General features: G+C 68.0%; 14 non-coding genes across 14 annotated transcripts; all 14 read left to right on the forward strand.

Moving 5' to 3' along the window:
- The first annotated feature begins 495 nt into the window (after window positions 1–495).
- Window positions 496–568, forward strand: TRNAK-UUU (transfer RNA lysine (anticodon UUU)). Its single transcript has one exon. It is a non-coding gene; the product is annotated as a tRNA-Lys (tRNA).
- A 1,127-nt stretch (window positions 569–1,695) lies between these two features.
- Window positions 1,696–1,768, forward strand: TRNAK-UUU (transfer RNA lysine (anticodon UUU)). Its single transcript has one exon. It is a non-coding gene; the product is annotated as a tRNA-Lys (tRNA).
- Window positions 1,769–2,896: 1,128 nt separating this feature from the next.
- TRNAK-UUU (transfer RNA lysine (anticodon UUU)) lies at window positions 2,897–2,969 on the forward strand. Its single transcript has one exon. It is a non-coding gene; the product is annotated as a tRNA-Lys (tRNA).
- Window positions 2,970–4,097: 1,128 nt separating this feature from the next.
- On the forward strand, window positions 4,098–4,170 carry TRNAK-UUU (transfer RNA lysine (anticodon UUU)). Its single transcript has one exon. It is a non-coding gene; the product is annotated as a tRNA-Lys (tRNA).
- A 1,128-nt stretch (window positions 4,171–5,298) lies between these two features.
- Window positions 5,299–5,371, forward strand: TRNAK-UUU (transfer RNA lysine (anticodon UUU)). Its single transcript has one exon. It is a non-coding gene; the product is annotated as a tRNA-Lys (tRNA).
- Window positions 5,372–7,700: 2,329 nt separating this feature from the next.
- On the forward strand, window positions 7,701–7,773 carry TRNAK-UUU (transfer RNA lysine (anticodon UUU)). The gene has a single exon. It is a non-coding gene; the product is annotated as a tRNA-Lys (tRNA).
- Window positions 7,774–8,901: 1,128 nt separating this feature from the next.
- Window positions 8,902–8,974, forward strand: TRNAK-UUU (transfer RNA lysine (anticodon UUU)). Its single transcript has one exon. It is a non-coding gene; the product is annotated as a tRNA-Lys (tRNA).
- A 1,128-nt stretch (window positions 8,975–10,102) lies between these two features.
- TRNAK-UUU (transfer RNA lysine (anticodon UUU)) lies at window positions 10,103–10,175 on the forward strand. The gene has a single exon. It is a non-coding gene; the product is annotated as a tRNA-Lys (tRNA).
- Window positions 10,176–11,303: 1,128 nt separating this feature from the next.
- On the forward strand, window positions 11,304–11,376 carry TRNAK-UUU (transfer RNA lysine (anticodon UUU)). Its single transcript has one exon. It is a non-coding gene; the product is annotated as a tRNA-Lys (tRNA).
- Window positions 11,377–12,503: 1,127 nt separating this feature from the next.
- Window positions 12,504–12,576, forward strand: TRNAK-UUU (transfer RNA lysine (anticodon UUU)). Its single transcript has one exon. It is a non-coding gene; the product is annotated as a tRNA-Lys (tRNA).
- A 1,128-nt stretch (window positions 12,577–13,704) lies between these two features.
- TRNAK-UUU (transfer RNA lysine (anticodon UUU)) lies at window positions 13,705–13,777 on the forward strand. Its single transcript has one exon. It is a non-coding gene; the product is annotated as a tRNA-Lys (tRNA).
- Window positions 13,778–14,905: 1,128 nt separating this feature from the next.
- TRNAK-UUU (transfer RNA lysine (anticodon UUU)) lies at window positions 14,906–14,978 on the forward strand. The gene has a single exon. It is a non-coding gene; the product is annotated as a tRNA-Lys (tRNA).
- Window positions 14,979–16,105: 1,127 nt separating this feature from the next.
- TRNAK-UUU (transfer RNA lysine (anticodon UUU)) lies at window positions 16,106–16,178 on the forward strand. Its single transcript has one exon. It is a non-coding gene; the product is annotated as a tRNA-Lys (tRNA).
- Window positions 16,179–18,505: 2,327 nt separating this feature from the next.
- Window positions 18,506–18,578, forward strand: TRNAK-UUU (transfer RNA lysine (anticodon UUU)). Its single transcript has one exon. It is a non-coding gene; the product is annotated as a tRNA-Lys (tRNA).
- The last annotated feature ends 552 nt before the right edge of the window (window positions 18,579–19,130 follow it).

Genomic DNA, 19,130 nt, shown 5'->3' on the forward strand with positions numbered 1-19,130 from the left:
TTTGGCCCTCTCTCCCGGGGGAGCAGCCAAAGGGAGCGCCCGCCCCAGCTCGGCTCCGAGCGCCAGCGCAGGAGCCGGGAGCGTGGCACGGGCAAAGGAGCTCCCCCGGCCTCGCTTCTGGGAAGCGGGGACGACGGCCATGGGCTGGAGGAGGCGGGGAGCGTCTGCGAGAAGCGCGGCAGCCGGGGGTGGCTCGCTCTGCGGTCTCTGTCAGGGCTAGGCCCGCGGGTGCCTCAGAGGCAGGCGGTAACAGGGAGGCAAGGCCGAGAAGGCGCGGCAGCCTCTCGGTCTTCCGGCGCCCTTCCGCCGGGACAGCTGAGCCGGGCTGCCAAAGCTCCCCAGCGTGGCATGACAAGGGGACGGTGGGTTACTCGGGGAAGGCCTGGCCTGAGCCCGCGGGCTTCTGGGAGCCGGAGGGCTGTGGAGTCCTCCCTACCGGTCGCCTTTTCCTGCCCAGTGTCTCTAGAGACCCCAACGGGGGCCCCTTCTCCGTGAGCCTGGCTAGCTCAGTTGGTAGAGCATCAGACTTTTAATCTGAGGGCCCAGGGTTCAAGTCCCTGGTCAGGCGAGAAAGGGCCCTGCGCCCCTCCCTGGGGCTCTACTGCGGGGCTGTCCCATGTCTCTCTTCCTCCAGTGAGTCTTCCTTTTCCCTCTTCACTACCTGGCCTTTCCTCCCCCGGGGCCGTTTCCTGCCTGCCGCTCCACAGGCAACTTCCCCGCTGGCCTCCCCTTCTGCAGGAACAAAGGCCTCCGGGCCTCCACCAGGGCCCCGTCGGGCGGCTCCGTCTATCGAGCCGACGCCGGGGTGCAGACAAAGCAGAGGGAGGCCAAAGGGGCACCTCTGGCTCCGAGCCCTCGGGACCAACGGGCGGCCGCCCCGCCCCCTTGGCTTCCTCTCGTGGGAGCCAGAAGGGCGCTCCCTCCGTCCTACGGATCTCGCCTGCTTTGGCTCCGTCGAGGACACGCGTCCGCTGCCACAGCTTTGTTCCCCAGGTGCCGCTTGGGACCTGACCCACGTGAAGCGTCCCTGCGCTCCCACGGCCGCTTTAGGCCCCTCGGCCTCGACTTGGACTTAGCGCTGTGTCCTGGTGGCTTCCTTTTCCGTTTTCAACGTACGCGGGTCAAGGGAATAGGGGGGGCATTTCCCTCCAGAAGCGACACGGGCCGGAAGCGCAGAAAGCGTGCCGTCCAAATCGCCCCTTTGGCCCTCTCTCCCGGGGGAGCAGCCAAAGGGAGCGCCCGCCCCAGCTCGGCTCCGAGCGCCAGCGCAGGAGCCGGGAGCGTGGCACGGGCAAAGGAGCTCCCCCGGCCTCGCTTCTGGGAAGCGGGGACGACGGCCATGGGCTGGAGGAGGCGGGGAGCGTCTGCGAGAAGCGCGGCAGCCGGGGGTGGCTCGCTCTGCGGTCTCTGTCAGGGCTAGGCCCGCGGGTGCCTCAGAGGCAGGCGGTAACAGGGAGGCAAGGCCGAGAAGGCGCGGCAGCCTCTCGGTCTTCCGGCGCCCTTCCGCCGGGACAGCTGAGCCGGGCTGCCAAAGCTCCCCAGCGTGGCATGACAAGGGGACGGTGGGTTACTCGGGGAAGGCCTGGCCTGAGCCCGCGGGCTTCTGGGAGCCGGAGGGCTGTGGAGTCCTCCCTACCGGTCGCCTTTACCTGCCCAGTGTCTCTAGAGACCCCAACGGGGGCCCCTTCTCCGTGAGCCTGGCTAGCTCAGTCGGTAGAGCATCAGACTTTTAATCTGAGGGCCCAGGGTTCAAGTCCCTGGTCAGGCGAGAAAGGGCCCTACGCCCCTCCCTGGGGCTCTTCTGCGGGGCTCTCCCGTGTCTCTCTTCCTCCAGGGAGTCTTCCTTTTCCCTCTTCACTACCTGGCCTTTCCTCCCCCGGGGCCGTTTCCTGCCTGCCGCTCCACAGGCAACTTCCCCGCTGGCCTCCCCTTCTGCAGGAAAAAAAGGCCTCCGGGCCTCCACCAGGGCCCCGTCGCGCGGCTCCGTCTATCGAGCCGACGCCGGGGTGCAGACAAAGCAGAGGGAGGCCAAAAGGGCACCTCTGGCTCCGAGCCCTCGGGACCAACGGGCGGCCGCCCCGCCCCCTTGGCTTCCTCTCGTGGGAGCCAGAAGGGCGCTCCCTCCGTCCTACGGATCTCGCCTGCTTTGGCTCCGTCGAGGACACGCGTCCGCTGCCACAGCTTTGTTCCCCAGGTGCCGCTTGGGACCTGACCCACGTGAAGCGTCCCTGCGCTCCCACGGCCGCTTTAGGCCCCTCGGCCTCGACTTGGACTTAGCGCTGTGTCCTGGTGGCTTCCTTTTCCGTTTTCAACGTACGCGGGTCAAGGGAATAGGGGGGGCATTTCCCTCCAGAAGCGACACGGGCCGGAAGCGCAGAAAGCGTGCCGTCCAAATCGCCCCTTTGGCCCTCTCTCCCGGGGGAGCAGCCAAAGGGAGCGCCCGCCCCAGCTCGGCTCCGAGCGCCAGCGCAGGAGCCGGGAGCGTGGCACGGGCAAAGGAGCTCCCCCGGCCTCGCTTCTGGGAAGCGGGGACGACGGCCATGGGCTGGAGGAGGCGGGGAGCGTCTGCGAGAAGCGCGGCAGCCGGGGGTGGCTCGCTCTGCGGTCTCTGTCAGGGCTAGGCCCGCGGGTGCCTCAGAGGCAGGCGGTAACAGGGAGGCAAGGCCGAGAAGGCGCGGCAGCCTCTCGGTCTTCCGGCGCCCTTCCGCCGGGACAGCTGAGCCGGGCTGCCAAAGCTCCCCAGCGTGGCATGACAAGGGGACGGTGGGTTACTCGGGGAAGGCCTGGCCTGAGCCCGCGGGCTTCTGGGAGCCGGAGGGCTGTGGAGTCCTGCCTACCGGTCGCCTTTTCCTGCCCAGTGTCTCTAGAGACCCCAACGGGGGCCCCTTCTCCGTGAGCCTGGCTAGCTCAGTCGGTAGAGCATCAGACTTTTAATCTGAGGGCCCAGGGTTCAAGTCCCTGGTCAGGCGAGAAAGGGCCCTACGCCCCTCCCTGGGGCTCTTCTGCGGGGCTCTCCTGTGTCTCTCTTCCTCCAGGGAGTCTTCCTTTTCCCTCTTCACTACCTGGCCTTTCCTCCCCCGGGGCCGTTTCCTGCCTGCCGCTCCACAGGCAACTTCCCCGCTGGCCTCCCCTTCTGCAGGAAAAAAAGGCCTCCGGGCCTCCACCAGGGCCCCGTCGGGCGGCTCCGTCTATCGAGCCGACGCCGGGGTGCAGACAAAGCAGAGGGAGGCCAAAAGGGCACCTCTGGCTCCGAGCCCTCGGGACCAACGGGCGGCCGCCCCGCCCCCTTGGCTTCCTCTCGTGGGAGCCAGAAGGGCGCTCCCTCCGTCCTACGGATCTCGCCTGCTTTGGCTCCGTCGAGGACACGCGTCCGCTGCCACAGCTTTGTTCCCCAGGTGCCGCTTGGGACCTGACCCACGTGAAGCGTCCCTGCGCTCCCACGGCCGCTTTAGGCCCCTCGGCCTCGACTTGGACTTAGCGCTGTGTCCTGGTGGCTTCCTTTTCCGTTTTCAACGTACGCGGGTCAAGGGAATAGGGGGGGCATTTCCCTCCAGAAGCGACACGGGCCGGAAGCGCAGAAAGCGTGCCGTCCAAATCGCCCCTTTGGCCCTCTCTCCCGGGGGAGCAGCCAAAGGGAGCGCCCGCCCCAGCTCGGCTCCGAGCGCCAGCGCAGGAGCCGGGAGCGTGGCACGGGCAAAGGAGCTCCCCCGGCCTCGCTTCTGGGAAGCGGGGACGACGGCCATGGGCTGGAGGAGGCGGGGAGCGTCTGCGAGAAGCGCGGCAGCCGGGGGTGGCTCGCTCTGCGGTCTCTGTCAGGGCTAGGCCCGCGGGTGCCTCAGAGGCAGGCGGTAACAGGGAGGCAAGGCCGAGAAGGCGCGGCAGCCTCTCGGTCTTCCGGCGCCCTTCCGCCGGGACAGCTGAGCCGGGCTGCCAAAGCTCCCCAGCGTGGCATGACAAGGGGACGGTGGGTTACTCGGGGAAGGCCTGGCCTGAGCCCGCGGGCTTCTGGGAGCCGGAGGGCTGTGGAGTCCTGCCTACCGGTCGCCTTTACCTGCCCAGTGTCTCTAGAGACCCCAACGGGGGCCCCTTCTCCGTGAGCCTGGCTAGCTCAGTCGGTAGAGCATCAGACTTTTAATCTGAGGGCCCAGGGTTCAAGTCCCTGGTCAGGCGAGAAAGGGCCCTACGCCCCTCCCCGGGGCTCTTCTGCGGGGCTCTCCCGTGTCTCTCTTCCTCCAGGGAGTCTTCCTTTTCCCTCTTCACTACCTGGCCTTTCCTCCCCCGGGGCCGTTTCCTGCCTGCCGCTCCACAGGCAACTTCCCCGCTGGCCTCCCCTTCTGCAGGAAAAAAAGGCCTCCGGGCCTCCACCAGGGCCCCGTCGCGCGGCTCCGTCTATCGAGCCGACGCCGGGGTGCAGACAAAGCAGAGGGAGGCCAAAAGGGCACCTCTGGCTCCGAGCCCTCGGGACCAACGGGCGGCCGCCCCGCCCCCTTGGCTTCCTCTCGTGGGAGCCAGAAGGGCGCTCCCTCCGTCCTACGGATCTCGCCTGCTTTGGCTCCGTCGAGGACACGCGTCCGCTGCCACAGCTTTGTTCCCCAGGTGCCGCTTGGGACCTGACCCACGTGAAGCGTCCCTGCGCTCCCACGGCCGCTTTAGGCCCCTCGGCCTCGACTTGGACTTAGCGCTGTGTCCTGGTGGCTTCCTTTTCCGTTTTCAACGTACGCGGGTCAAGGGAATAGGGGGGGCATTTCCCTCCAGAAGCGACACGGGCCGGAAGCGCAGAAAGCGTGCCGTCCAAATCGCCCCTTTGGCCCTCTCTCCCGGGGGAGCAGCCAAAGGGAGCGCCCGCCCCAGCTCGGCTCCGAGCGCCAGCGCAGGAGCCGGGAGCGTGGCACGGGCAAAGGAGCTCCCCCGGCCTCGCTTCTGGGAAGCGGGGACGACGGCCATGGGCTGGAGGAGGCGGGGAGCGTCTGCGAGAAGCGCGGCAGCCGGGGGTGGCTCGCTCTGCGGTCTCTGTCAGGGCTAGGCCCGCGGGTGCCTCAGAGGCAGGCGGTAACAGGGAGGCAAGGCCGAGAAGGCGCGGCAGCCTCTCGGTCTTCCGGCGCCCTTCCGCCGGGACAGCTGAGCCGGGCTGCCAAAGCTCCCCAGCGTGGCATGACAAGGGGACGGTGGGTTACTCGGGGAAGGCCTGGCCTGAGCCCGCGGGCTTCTGGGAGCCGGAGGGCTGTGGAGTCCTGCCTACCGGTCGCCTTTACCTGCCCAGTGTCTCTAGAGACCCCAACGGGGGCCCCTTCTCCGTGAGCCTGGCTAGCTCAGTCGGTAGAGCATCAGACTTTTAATCTGAGGGCCCAGGGTTCAAGTCCCTGGTCAGGCGAGAAAGGGCCCTACGCCCCTCCCTGGGGCTCTTCTGCGGGGCTCTCCCGTGTCTCTCTTCCTCCAGGGAGTCTTCCTTTTCCCTCTTCACTACCTGGCCTTTCCTCCCCCGGGGCCGTTTCCTGCCTGCCGCTCCACAGGCAACTTCCCCGCTGGCCTCCCCTTCTGCAGGAAAAAAAGGCCTCCGGGCCTCCACCAGGGCCCCGTCGCGCGGCTCCGTCTATCGAGCCGACGCCGGGGTGCAGACAAAGCAGAGGGAGGCCAAAAGGGCACCTCTGGCTCCGAGCCCTCGGGACCAACGGGCGGCCGCCCCGCCCCCTTGGCTTCCTCTCGTGGGAGCCAGAAGGGCGCTCCCTCCGTCCTACGGATCTCGCCTGCTTTGGCTCCGTCGAGGACACGCGTCCGCTGCCACAGCTTTGTTCCCCAGGTGCCGCTTGGGACCTGACCCACGTGAAGCGTCCCTGCGCTCCCACGGCCGCTTTAGGCCCCTCGGCCTCGACTTGGACTTAGCGCTGTGTCCTGGTGGCTTCCTTTTCCGTTTTCAACGTACGCGGGTCAAGGGAATAGGGGGGGCATTTCCCTCCAGAAGCGACACGGGCCGGAAGCGCAGAAAGCGTGCCGTCCAAATCGCCCCTTTGGCCCTCTCTCCCGGGGGAGCAGCCAAAGGGAGCGCCCGCCCCAGCTCGGCTCCGAGCGCCAGCGCAGGAGCCGGGAGCGTGGCACGGGCAAAGGAGCTCCCCCGGCCTCGCTTCTGGGAAGCGGGGACGACGGCCATGGGCTGGAGGAGGCGGGGAGCGTCTGCGAGAAGCGCGGCAGCCGGGGGTGGCTCGCTCTGCGGTCTCTGTCAGGGCTAGGCCCGCGGGTGCCTCAGAGGCAGGCGGTAACAGGGAGGCAAGGCCGAGAAGGCGCGGCAGCCTCTCGGTCTTCCGGCGCCCTTCCGCCGGGACAGCTGAGCCGGGCTGCCAAAGCTCCCCAGCGTGGCATGACAAGGGGACGGTGGGTTACTCGGGGAAGGCCTGGCCTGAGCCCGCGGGCTTCTGGGAGCCGGAGGGCTGTGGAGTCCTGCCTACCGGTCGCCTTTTCCTGCCCAGTGTCTCTAGAGACCCCAACGGGGGCCCCTTCTCCGTGAGCCTGGCTAGCTCAGTCGGTAGAGCATCAGACTTTTAATCTGAGGGCCCAGGGTTCAAGTCCCTAGTCAGGCAAGAAAGGGCCCTACGCCCCTCCCTGGGGCTCTTCTGCGGGGCTCTCCTGTGTCTCTCTTCCTCCAGGGAGTCTTCCTTTTCCCTCTTCACTACCTGGCCTTTCCTCCCCCGGGGCCGTTTCCTGCCTGCCGCTCCACAGGCAACTTCCCCGCTGGCCTCCCCTTCTGCAGGAAAAAAAGGCCTCCGGGCCTCCACCAGGGCCCCGTCGGGCGGCTCCGTCTATCGAGCCGACGCCGCGGTGCAGACAAAGCAGAGGGAGGCCAAAAGGGCACCTCTGGCTCCGAGCCCTCGGGACCAACGGGCGGCCGCCCCGCCCCCTTGGCTTCCTCTCGTGGGAGCCAGAAGGGCGCTCCCTCCGTCCTACGGATCTCGCCTGCTTTGGCTCCGTCGAGGACACGCGTCCGCTGCCACAGCTTTGTTCCCCAGGTGCCGCTTGGGACCTGACCCACGTGAAGCGTCCCTGCGCTCCCACGGCCGCTTTAGGCCCCTCGGCCTCGACTTGGACTTAGCGCTGTGTCCTGGTGGCTTCCTTTTCCGTTTTCAACGTACGCGGGTCAAGGGAATAGGGGGGGCATTTCCCTCCAGAAGCGACACGGGCCGGAAGCGCAGAAAGCGTGCCGTCCAAATCGCCCCTTTGGCCCTCTCTCCCGGGGGAGCAGCCAAAGGGAGCGCCCGCCCCAGCTCGGCTCCGAGCGCCAGCGCAGGAGCCGGGAGCGTGGCACGGGCAAAGGAGCTCCCCCGGCCTCGCTTCTGGGAAGCGGGGACGACGGCCATGGGCTGGAGGAGGCGGGGAGCGTCTGCGAGAAGCGCGGCAGCCGGGGGTGGCTCGCTCTGCGGTCTCTGTCAGGGCTAGGCCCGCAGGTGCCTCAGAGGCAGGCGGTAACAGGGAGGCAAGGCCGAGAAGGCGCGGCAGCCTCTCGGTCTTCCGGCGCCCTTCCGCCGGGACAGCTGAGCCGGGCTGCCAAAGCTCCCCAGCGTGGCATGACAAGGGGACGGTGGGTTACTCGGGGAAGGCCTGGCCTGAGCCCGCGGGCTTCTGGGAGCCGGAGGGCTGTGGAGTCCTGCCTACCGGTCGCCTTTACCTGCCCAGTGTCTCTAGAGACCCCAACGGGGGCCCCTTCTCCGTGAGCCTGGCTAGCTCAGTCGGTAGAGCATCAGACTTTTAATCTGAGGGCCCAGGGTTCAAGTCCCTGGTCAGGCGAGAAAGGGCCCTACGCCCCTCCCTGGGGCTCTTCTGCAGGGCTCTCCCGTGTCTCTCTTCCTCCAGGGAGTCTTCCTTTTCCCTCTTCACTACCTGGCCTTTCCTCCCCCGGGGCCGTTTCCTGCCTGCCGCTCCACAGGCAACTTCCCCGCTGGCCTCCCCTTCTGCAGGAAAAAAAGGCCTCCGGGCCTCCACCAGGGCCCCGTCGCGCGGCTCCGTCTATCGAGCCGACGCCGGGGTGCAGACAAAGCAGAGGGAGGCCAAAAGGGCACCTCTGGCTCCGAGCCCTCGGGACCAACGGGCGGCCGCCCCGCCCCCTTGGCTTCCTCTCGTGGGAGCCAGAAGGGCGCTCCCTCCGTCCTACGGATCTCGCCTGCTTTGGCTCCGTCGAGGACACGCGTCCGCTGCCACAGCTTTGTTCCCCAGGTGCCGCTTGGGACCTGACCCACGTGAAGCGTCCCTGCGCTCCCACGGCCGCTTTAGGCCCCTCGGCCTCGACTTGGACTTAGCGCTGTGTCCTGGTGGCTTCCTTTTCCGTTTTCAACGTACGCGGGTCAAGGGAATAGGGGGGGCATTTCCCTCCAGAAGCGACACGGGCCGGAAGCGCAGAAAGCGTGCCGTCCAAATCGCCCCTTTGGCCCTCTCTCCCGGGGGAGCAGCCAAAGGGAGCGCCCGCCCCAGCTCGGCTCCGAGCGCCAGCGCAGGAGCCGGGAGCGTGGCACGGGCAAAGGAGCTCCCCCGGCCTCGCTTCTGGGAAGCGGGGACGACGGCCATGGGCTGGAGGAGGCGGGGAGCGTCTGCGAGAAGCGCGGCAGCCGGGGGTGGCTCGCTCTGCGGTCTCTGTCAGGGCTAGGCCCGCGGGTGCCTCAGAGGCAGGCGGTAACAGGGAGGCAAGGCCGAGAAGGCGCGGCAGCCTCTCGGTCTTCCGGCGCCCTTCCGCCGGGACAGCTGAGCCGGGCTGCCAAAGCTCCCCAGCGTGGCATGACAAGGGGACGGTGGGTTACTCGGGGAAGGCCTGGCCTGAGCCCGCGGGCTTCTGGGAGCCGGAGGGCTGTGGAGTCCTGCCTACCGGTCGCCTTTACCTGCCCAGTGTCTCTAGAGACCCCAACGGGGGCCCCTTCTCCGTGAGCCTGGCTAGCTCAGTCGGTAGAGCATCAGACTTTTAATCTGAGGGCCCAGGGTTCAAGTCCCTGGTCAGGCGAGAAAGGGCCCTACGCCCCTCCCCGGGGCTCTTCTGCGGGGCTCTCCCGTGTCTCTCTTCCTCCAGGGAGTCTTCCTTTTCCCTCTTCACTACCTGGCCTTTCCTCCCCCGGGGCCGTTTCCTGCCTGCCGCTCCACAGGCAACTTCCCCGCTGGCCTCCCCTTCTGCAGGAAAAAAAGGCCTCCGGGCCTCCACCAGGGCCCCGTCGCGCGGCTCCGTCTATCGAGCCGACGCCGGGGTGCAGACAAAGCAGAGGGAGGCCAAAAGGGCACCTCTGGCTCCGAGCCCTCGGGACCAACGGGCGGCCGCCCCGCCCCCTTGGCTTCCTCTCGTGGGAGCCAGAAGGGCGCTCCCTCCGTCCTACGGATCTCGCCTGCTTTGGCTCCGTCGAGGACACGCGTCCGCTGCCACAGCTTTGTTCCCCAGGTGCCGCTTGGGACCTGACCCACGTGAAGCGTCCCTGCGCTCCCACGGCCGCTTTAGGCCCCTCGGCCTCGACTTGGACTTAGCGCTGTGTCCTGGTGGCTTCCTTTTCCGTTTTCAACGTACGCGGGTCAAGGGAATAGGGGGGGCATTTCCCTCCAGAAGCGACACGGGCCGGAAGCGCAGAAAGCGTGCCGTCCAAATCGCCCCTTTGGCCCTCTCTCCCGGGGGAGCAGCCAAAGGGAGCGCCCGCCCCAGCTCGGCTCCGAGCGCCAGCGCAGGAGCCGGGAGCGTGGCACGGGCAAAGGAGCTCCCCCGGCCTCGCTTCTGGGAAGCGGGGACGACGGCCATGGGCTGGAGGAGGCGGGGGGCGTCTGCGAGAAGCGCGGCAGCCGGGGGTGGCTCGCTCTGCGGTCTCTGTCAGGGCTAGGCCCGCGGGTGCCTCAGAGGCAGGCGGTAACAGGGAGGCAAGGCCGAGAAGGCGCGGCAGCCTCTCGGTCTTCCGGCGCCCTTCCGCCGGGACAGCTGAGCCGGGCTGCCAAAGCTCCCCAGCGTGGCATGACAAGGGGACGGTGGGTTACTCGGGGAAGGCCTGGCCTGAGCCCGCGGGCTTCTGGGAGCCGGAGGGCTGTGGAGTCCTGCCTACCGGTCGCCTTTACCTGCCCAGTGTCTCTAGAGACCCCAACGGGGGCCCCTTCTCCGTGAGCCTGGCTAGCTCAGTCGGTAGAGCATCAGACTTTTAATCTGAGGGCCCAGGGTTCAAGTCCCTGGTCAGGCGAGAAAGGGCCCTACGCCCCTCCCTGGGGCTCTTCTGCAGGGCTCTCCCGTGTCTCTCTTCCTCCAGGGAGTCTTCCTTTTCCCTCTTCACTACCTGGCCTTTCCTCCCCCGGGGCCGTTTCCTGCCTGCCGCTCCACAGGCAACTTCCCCGCTGGCCTCCCCTTCTGCAGGAAAAAAAGGCCTCCGGGCCTCCACCAGGGCCCCGTCGCGCGGCTCCGTCTATCGAGCCGACGCCGGGGTGCAGACAAAGCAGAGGGAGGCCAAAAGGGCACCTCTGGCTCCGAGCCCTCGGGACCAACGGGCGGCCGCCCCGCCCCCTTGGCTTCCTCTCGTGGGAGCCAGAAGGGCGCTCCCTCCGTCCTACGGATCTCGCCTGCTTTGGCTCCGTCGAGGACACGCGTCCGCTGCCACAGCTTTGTTCCCCAGGTGCCGCTTGGGACCTGACCCACGTGAAGCGTCCCTGCGCTCCCACGGCCGCTTTAGGCCCCTCGGCCTCGACTTGGACTTAGCGCTGTGTCCTGGTGGCTTCCTTTTCCGTTTTCAACGTACGCGGGTCAAGGGAATAGGGGGGGCATTTCCCTCCAGAAGCGACACGGGCCGGAAGCGCAGAAAGCGTGCCGTCCAAATCGCCCCTTTGGCCCTCTCTCCCGGGGGAGCAGCCAAAGGGAGCGCCCGCCCCAGCTCGGCTCCGAGCGCCAGCGCAGGAGCCGGGAGCGTGGCACGGGCAAAGGAGCTCCCCCGGCCTCGCTTCTGGGAAGCGGGGACGACGGCCATGGGCTGGAGGAGGCGGGGAGCGTCTGCGAGAAGCGCGGCAGCCGGGGGTGGCTCGCTCTGCGGTCTCTGTCAGGGCTAGGCCCGCGGGTGCCTCAGAGGCAGGCGGTAACAGGGAGGCAAGGCCGAGAAGGCGCGGCAGCCTCTCGGTCTTCCGGCGCCCTTCCGCCGGGACAGCTGAGCCGGGCTGCCAAAGCTCCCCAGCGTGGCATGACAAGGGGACGGTGGGTTACTCGGGGAAGGCCTGGCCTGAGCCCGCGGGCTTCTGGGAGCCGGAGGGCTGTGGAGTCCTGCCTACCGGTCGCCGTTTCCTGCCCAGTGTCTCTAGAGACCCCAACGGGGGCCCCTTCTCCGTGAGCCTGGCTAGCTCAGTCGGTAGAGCATCAGACTTTTAATCTGAGGGCCCAGGGTTCAAGTCCCTGGTCAGGCGAGAAAGGGCCCTACGCCCCTCCCTGGGGCTCTTCTGCGGGGCTCTCCCGTGTCTCTCTTCCTCCAGGGAGTCTTCCTTTTCCCTCTTCACTACCTGGCCTTTCCTCCCCCGGGGCCGTTTCCTGCCTGCCGCTCCACAGGCAACTTCCCCGCTGGCCTCCCCTTCTGCAGGAACAAAGGCCTCCGGGCCTCCACCAGGGCCCCGTCGGGCGGCTCCGTCTATCGAGCCGACGCCGGGGTGCAGACAAAGCAGAGGGAGGCCAAAGGGGCACCTCTGGCTCCGAGCCCTCGGGACCAACGGGCGGCCGCCCCGCCCCCTTGGCTTCCTCTCGTGGGAGCCAGAAGGGCGCTCCCTCCGTCCTACGGATCTCGCCTGCTTTGGCTCCGTCGAGGACATGCGTCCGCTGCCACAGCTTTGTTCCCCAGGTGCCGCTTGGGACCTGACCCACGTGAAGCGTCCCTGCGCTCCCACGGCCGCTTTAGGCCCCTCGGCCTCGACTTGGACTTAGCGCTGTGTCCTGGTGGCTTCCTTTTCCGTTTTCAACGTACGCGGGTCAAGGGAATAGGGGGGGCATTTCCCTCCAGAAGCGACACGGGCCGGAAGCGCAGAAAGCGTGCCGTCCAAATCGCCCCTTTGGCCCTCTCTCCCGGGGGAGCAGCCAAAGGGAGCGCCCGCCCCAGCTCGGCTCCGAGCGCCAGCGCAGGAGCCGGGAGCGTGGCACGGGCAAAGGAGCTCCCCCGGCCTCGCTTCTGGGAAGCGGGGACGACGGCCATGGGCTGGAGGAGGCGGGGGGCGTCTGCGAGAAGCGCGGCAGCCGGGGGTGGCTCGCTCTGCGGTCTCTGTCAGGGCTAGGCCCGCGGGTGCCTCAGAGGCAGGCGGTAACAGGGAGGCAAGGCCGAGAAGGCGCGGCAGCCTCTCGGTCTTCCGGCGCCCTTCCGCCGGGACAGCTGAGCCGGGCTGCCAAAGCTCCCCAGCGTGGCATGACAAGGGGACGGTGGGTTACTCGGGGAAGGCCTGGCCTGAGCCCGCGGGCTTCTGGGAGCCGGAGGGCTGTGGAGTCCTGCCTACCGGTCGCCTTTTCCTGCCCAGTGTCTCTAGAGACCCCAACGGGGGCCCCTTCTCCGTGAGCCTGGCTAGCTCAGTCGGTAGAGCATCAGACTTTTAATCTGAGGGCCCAGGGTTCAAGTCCCTGGTCAGGCGAGAAAGGGCCCTATGCCCCTCCCCGGGGCTCTTCTGCGGGGCTTTCCCGTGTCTCTCTTCCTCCAGGGAGTCTTCCTTTTCCCTCTTCACTACCTGGCCTTTCCTCCCCCGGGGCCGTTTCCTGCCTGCCGCTCCACAGGCAACTTCCCCGCTGGCCTCCCCTTCTGCAGGAAAAAAAGGCCTCCGGGCCTCCACCAGGGCCCCGTCGCGCGGCTCCGTCTATCGAGCCGACGCCGGGGTGCAGACAAAGCAGAGGGAGGCCAAAGGGGCACCTCTGGCTCCGAGCCCTCGGGACCAACGGGCGGCCGCCCCGCCCCCTTGGCTTCCTCTCGTGGGAGCCAGAAGGGCGCTCCCTCCGTCCTACGGATCTCGCCTGCTTTGGCTCCGTCGAGGACACGCGTCCGCTGCCACAGCTTTGTTCCCCAGGTGCCGCTTGGGACCTGACCCACGTGAAGCGTCCCTGCGCTCCCACGGCCGCTTTAGGCCCCTCGGCCTCGACTTGGACTTAGCGCTGTGTCCTGGTGGCTTCCTTTTCCGTTTTCAACGTACGCGGGTCAAGGGAATAGGGGGGGCATTTCCCTCCAGAAGCGACACGGGCCGGAAGCGCAGAAAGCGTGCCGTCCAAATCGCCCCTTTGGCCCTCTCTCCCGGGGGAGCAGCCAAAGGGAGCGCCCGCCCCAGCTCGGCTCCGAGCGCCAGCGCAGGAGCCGGGAGCGTGGCACGGGCAAAGGAGCTCCCCCGGCCTCGCTTCTGGGAAGCGGGGACGACGGCCATGGGCTGGAGGAGGCGGGGAGCGTCTGCGAGAAGCGCGGCAGCCGGGGGTGGCTCGCTCTGCGGTCTCTGTCAGGGCTAGGCCCGCGGGTGCCTCAGAGGCAGGCGGTAACAGGGAGGCAAGGCCGAGAAGGCGCGGCAGCCTCTCGGTCTTCCGGCGCCCTTCCGCCGGGACAGCTGAGCCGGGCTGCCAAAGCTCCCCAGCGTGGCATGACAAGGGGACGGTGGGTTACTCGGGGAAGGCCTGGCCTGAGCCCGCGGGCTTCTGGGAGCCGGAGGGCTGTGGAGTCCTGCCTACCGGTCGCCGTTTCCTGCCCAGTGTCTCTAGAGACCCCAACGGGGGCCCCTTCTCTGTGAGCCTGGCTAGCTCAGTCGGTAGAGCATCAGACTTTTAATCTGAGGGCCCAGGGTTCAAGTCCCTGGTCAGGCGAGAAAGGGCCCTACGCCCCTCCCTGGGGCTCTTCTGCGGGGCTCTCCCGTGTCTCTCTTCCTCCAGGGAGTCTTCCTTTTCCCTCTTCACTACCTGGCCTTTCCTCCCCCGGGGCCGTTTCCTGCCTGCCGCTCCACAGGCAACTTCCCCGCTGGCCTCCCCTTCTGCAGGAAAAAAAGGCCTCCGGGCCTCCACCAGGGCCCCGTCGCGCGGCTCCGTCTATCGAGCCGACGCCGGGGTGCAGACAAAGCAGAGGGAGGCCAAAAGGGCACCTCTGGCTCCGAGCCCTCGGGACCAACGGGCGGCCGCCCCGCCCCCTTGGCTTCCTCTCGTGGGAGCCAGAAGGGCGCTCCCTCCGTCCTACGGATCTCGCCTGCTTTGGCTCCGTCGAGGACACGCGTCCGCTGCCACAGCTTTGTTCCCCAGGTGCCGCTTGGGACCTGACCCACGTGAAGCGTCCCTGCGCTCCCACGGCCGCTTTAGGCCCCTCGGCCTCGACTTGGACTTAGCGCTGTGTCCTGGTGGCTTCCTTTTCCGTTTTCAACGTACGCGGGTCAAGGGAATAGGGGGGGCATTTCCCTCCAGAAGCGACACGGGCCGGAAGCGCAGAAAGCGTGCCGTCCAAATCGCCCCTTTGGCCCTCTCTCCCGGGGGAGCAGCCAAAGGGAGCGCCCGCCCCAGCTCGGCTCCGAGCGCCAGCGCAGGAGCCGGGAGCGTGGCACGGGCAAAGGAGCTCCCCCGGCCTCGCTTCTGGGAAGCGGGGACGACGGCCATGGGCTGGAGGAGGCGGGGAGCGTCTGCGAGAAGCGCGGCAGCCGGGGGTGGCTCGCTCTGCGGTCTCTGTCAGGGCTAGGCCCGCGGGTGCCTCAGAGGCAGGCGGTAACAGGGAGGCAAGGCCGAGAAGGCGCGGCAGCCTCTCGGTCTTCCGGCGCCCTTCCGCCGGGACAGCTGAGCCGGGCTGCCAAAGCTCCCCAGCGTGGCATGACAAGGGGACGGTGGGTTACTCGGGGAAGGCCTGGCCTGAGCCCGCGGGCTTCTGGGAGCCGGAGGGCTGTGGAGTCCTGCCTACCGGTCGCCGTTTCCTGCCCAGTGTCTCTAGAGACCCCAACGGGGGCCCCTTCTCCGTGAGCCTGGCTAGCTCAGTCGGTAGAGCATCAGACTTTTAATCTGAGGGCCCAGGGTTCAAGTCCCTGGTCAGGCGAGAAAGGGCCCTACGCCCCTCCCTGGGGCTCTTCTGCGGGGCTCTCCCGTGTCTCTCTTCCTCCAGGGAGTCTTCCTTTTCCCTCTTCACTACCTGGCCTTTCCTCCCCCGGGGCCGTTTCCTGCCTGCCGCTCCACAGGCAACTTCCCCGCTGGCCTCCCCTTCTGCAGGAAAAAAAGGCCTCCGGGCCTCCACCAGGGCCCCGTCGCGCGGCTCCGTCTATCGAGCCGACGCCGGGGTGCAGACAAAGCAGAGGGAGGCCAAAAGGGCACCTCTGGCTCCGAGCCCTCGGGACCAACGGGCGGCCGCCCCGCCCCCTTGGCTTCCTCTCGTGGGAGCCAGAAGGGCGCTCCCTCCGTCCTACGGATCTCGCCTGCTTTGGCTCCGTCGAGGACACGCGTCCGCTGCCACAGCTTTGTTCCCCAGGTGCCGCTTGGGACCTGACCCACGTGAAGCGTCCCTGCGCTCCCACGGCCGCTTTAGGCCCCTCGGCCTCGACTTGGACTTAGCGCTGTGTCCTGGTGGCTTCCTTTTCCGTTTTCAACGTACGCGGGTCAAGGGAATAGGGGGGCATTTCCCTCCAGAAGCGACACGGGCCGGAAGCGCAGAAAGCGTGCCGTCCAAATCGCCCCTTTGGCCCTCTCTCCCGGGGGAGCAGCCAAAGGGAGCGCCCGCCCCAGCTCGGCTCCGAGCGCCAGCGCAGGAGCCGGGAGCGTGGCACGGGCAAAGGAGCTCCCCCGGCCTCGCTTCTGGGAAGCGGGGACGACGGCCATGGGCTGGAGGAGGCGGGGGGCGTCTGCGAGAAGCGCGGCAGCCGGGGGTGGCTCGCTCTGCGGTCTCTGTCAGGGCTAGGCCCGCGGGTGCCTCAGAGGCAGGCGGTAACAGGGAGGCAAGGCCGAGAAGGCGCGGCAGCCTCTCGGTCTTCCGGCGCCCTTCCGCCGGGACAGCTGAGCCGGGCTGCCAAAGCTCCCCAGCGTGGCATGACAAGGGGACGGTGGGTTACTCGGGGAAGGCCTGGCCTGAGCCCGCGGGCTTCTGGGAGCCGGAGGGCTGTGGAGTCCTGCCTACCGGTCGCCTTTTCCTGCCCAGTGTCTCTAGAGACCCCAACGGGGGCCCCTTCTCCGTGAGCCTGGCTAGCTCAGTCGGTAGAGCATCAGACTTTTAATCTGAGGGCCCAGGGTTCAAGTCCCTGGTCAGGCGAGAAAGGGCCCTACGCCCCTCCCTGGGGCTCTACTGCGGGGCTTTCCCGTGTCTCTCTTCCTCCAGGGAGTCTTCCTTTTCCCTCTTCACTACCTGGCCTTTCCTCCCCCGGGGCCGTTTCCTGCCTGCCGCTCCACAGGCAACTTCCCCGCTGGCCTCCCCTTCTGCAGGAACAAAGGCCTCCGGGCCTCCACCAGGGCCCCGTCGGGCGGCTCCGTCTATCGAGCCGACGCCGGGGTGCAGACAAAGCAGAGGGAGGCCAAAGGGGCACCTCTGGCTCCGAGCCCTCGGGACCAACGGGCGGCCGCCCCGCCCCCTTGGCTTCCTCTCGTGGGAGCCAGAAGGGCGCTCCCTCCGTCCTACGGATCTCGCCTGCTTTGGCTCCGTCGAGGACACGCGTCCGCTGCCACAGCTTTGTTCCCCAGGTGCCGCTTGGGACCTGACCCACGTGAAGCGTCCCTGCGCTCCCACGGCCGCTTTAGGCCCCTCGGCCTCGACTTGGACTTAGCGCTGTGTCCTGGTGGCTTCCTTTTCCGTTTTCAACGTACGCGGGTCAAGGGAATAGGGGGGGCATTTCCCTCCAGAAGCGACACGGGCCGGAAGCGCAGAAAGCGTGCCGTCCAAATCGCCCCTTTGGCCCTCTCTCCCGGGGGAGCAGCCAAAGGGAGCGCCCGCCCCAGCTCGGCTCCGAGCGCCAGCGCAGGAGCCGGGAGCGTGGCACGGGCAAAGGAGCTCCCCCGGCCTCGCTTCTGGGAAGCGGGGACGACGGCCATGGGCTGGAGGAGGCGGGGAGCGTCTGCGAGAAGCGCGGCAGCCGGGGGTGGCTCGCTCTGCGGTCTCTGTCAGGGCTAGGCCCGCGGGTGCCTCAGAGGCAGGCGGTAACAGGGAGGCAAGGCCGAGAAGGCGCGGCAGCCTCTCGGTCTTCCGGCGCCCTTCCGCCGGGACAGCTGAGCCGGGCTGCCAAAGCTCCCCAGCGTGGCATGACAAGGGGACGGTGGGTTACTCGGGGAAGGCCTGGCCTGAGCCCGTGGGCTTCTGGGAGCCGGAGGGCTGTGGAGTCCTCCCTACCGGTCGCCTTTTCCTGCCCAGTGTCTCTAGAGACCCCAACGGGGGCCCCTTCTCCGTGAGCCTGGCTAGCTCAGTTGGTAGAGCATCAGACTTTTAATCTGAGGGCCCAGGGTTCAAGTCCCTAGTCAGGCGAGAAAGGGCCCTGCGCCCCTCCCTGGGGCTCTACTGCGGGGCTGTCCCATGTCTCTCTTCCTCCAGTGAGTCTTCCTTTTCCCTCTTCACTACCTGGCCTTTCCTCCCCCGGGGCCGTTTCCTGCCTGCCGCTCCACAGGCAACTTCCCCGCTGGCCTCCCCTTCTGCAGGAACAAAGGCCTCCGGGCCTCCACCAGGGCCCCGTCGGGCGGCTCCGTCTATCGAGCCGACGCCGGGGTGCAGACAAAGCAGAGGGAGGCCAAAGGGGCACCTCTGGCTCCGAGCCCTCGGGACCAACGGGCGGCCGCCCCGCCCCCTTGGCTTCCTCTCGTGGGAGCCAGAAGGGCGCTCCCTCCGTCCTACGGATCTCGCCTGCTTTGGCTCCGTCGAGGACACGCGTCCGCTGCCACAGCTTTGTTCCCCAGGTGCCGCTTGGGACCTGACCCACGTGAAGCGTCCCTGCGCTCCCACGGCCGCTTTAGGCCCCTCGGCCTCGACTTGGACTTAGCGCTGTGTCCTGGTGGCTTCCTTTTCCGTTTTCAACGTACGCGGGTCAAGGGAATAGGGGGGGCATTTCCCTCCAGAAGCGACACGGGCCGGAAGCGCAGAAAGCGTGCCGTCCAAATCGCCCCTTTGGCCCTCTCTCCCGGGGGAGCAGCCAAAGGGAGCGCCCGCCCCAGCTCGGCTCCGAGCGCCAGCGCAGGAGCCGGGAGCGTGGCACGGGCAAAGGAGCTCCCCCGGCCTCGCTTCTGGGAAGCGGGGACGACGGCCATGGGCTGGAGGAGGCGGGGAGCGTCTGCGAGAAGCGCGGCAGCCGGGGGTGGCTCGCTCTGCGGTCTCTGTCAGGGCTAGGCCCGCGGGTGCCTCAGAGGCAGGCGGTAACAGGGAGGCAAGGCCGAGAAGGCGCGGCAGCCTCTCGGTCTTCCGGCGCCCTTCCGCCGGGACAGCTGAGCCGGGCTGCCAAAGCTCCCCAGCGTGGCATGACAAGGGGACGGTGGGTTACTCGGGGAAGGCCTGGCCTGAGCCCGCGGGCTTCTGGGAGCCGGAGGGCTGTGGAGTCCTGCCTACCGGTCGCCTTTACCTGCCCAGTGTCTCTAGAGACCCCAACGGGGGCCCCTTCTCCGTGAGCCTGGCTAGCTCAGTCGGTAGAGCATCAGACTTTTAATCTGAGGGCCCAGGGTTCAAGTCCCTGGTCAGGCGAGAAAGGGCCCTACGCCCCTCCCTGGGGCTCTTCTGCGGGGCTCTCCTGTGTCTCTCTTCCTCCAGGGAGTCTTCCTTTTCCCTCTTCACTACCTGGCCTTTCCTCCCCCGGGGCCGTTTCCTGCCTGCCGCTCCACAGGCAACTTCCCCGCTGGCCTCCCCTTCTGCAGGAAAAAAAGGCCTCCGGGCCTCCACCAGGGCCCCGTCGGGCGGCTCCGTCTATCGAGCCGACGCCGGGGTGCAGACAAAGCAGAGGGAGGCCAAAAGGGCACCTCTGGCTCCGAGCCCTCGGGACCAACGGGCGGCCGCCCCGCCCCCTTGGCTTCCTCTCGTGGGAGCCAGAAGGGCGCTCCCTCCGTCCTACGGATCTCGCCTGCTTTGGCTCCGTCGAGGACACGCGTCCGCTGCCACAGCTTTGTTCCCCAGGTGCCGCTTGGGACCTGACCCACGTGAAGCGTCCCTGCGCTCCCACGGCCGCTTTAGGCCCCTCGGCCTCGACTTGGACTTAGCGCTGTGTCCTGGTGGCTTCCTTTTCCGTTTTCAACGTACGCG

The sequence above is a fragment of the Pelodiscus sinensis genome, chromosome 22 (genome assembly GCF_052426305.1).
Source record: "Pelodiscus sinensis isolate ZL-2025 chromosome 22, ASM5242630v1, whole genome shotgun sequence".
Classification (NCBI taxonomy): domain Eukaryota; kingdom Metazoa; phylum Chordata; order Testudines; family Trionychidae; genus Pelodiscus; species Pelodiscus sinensis.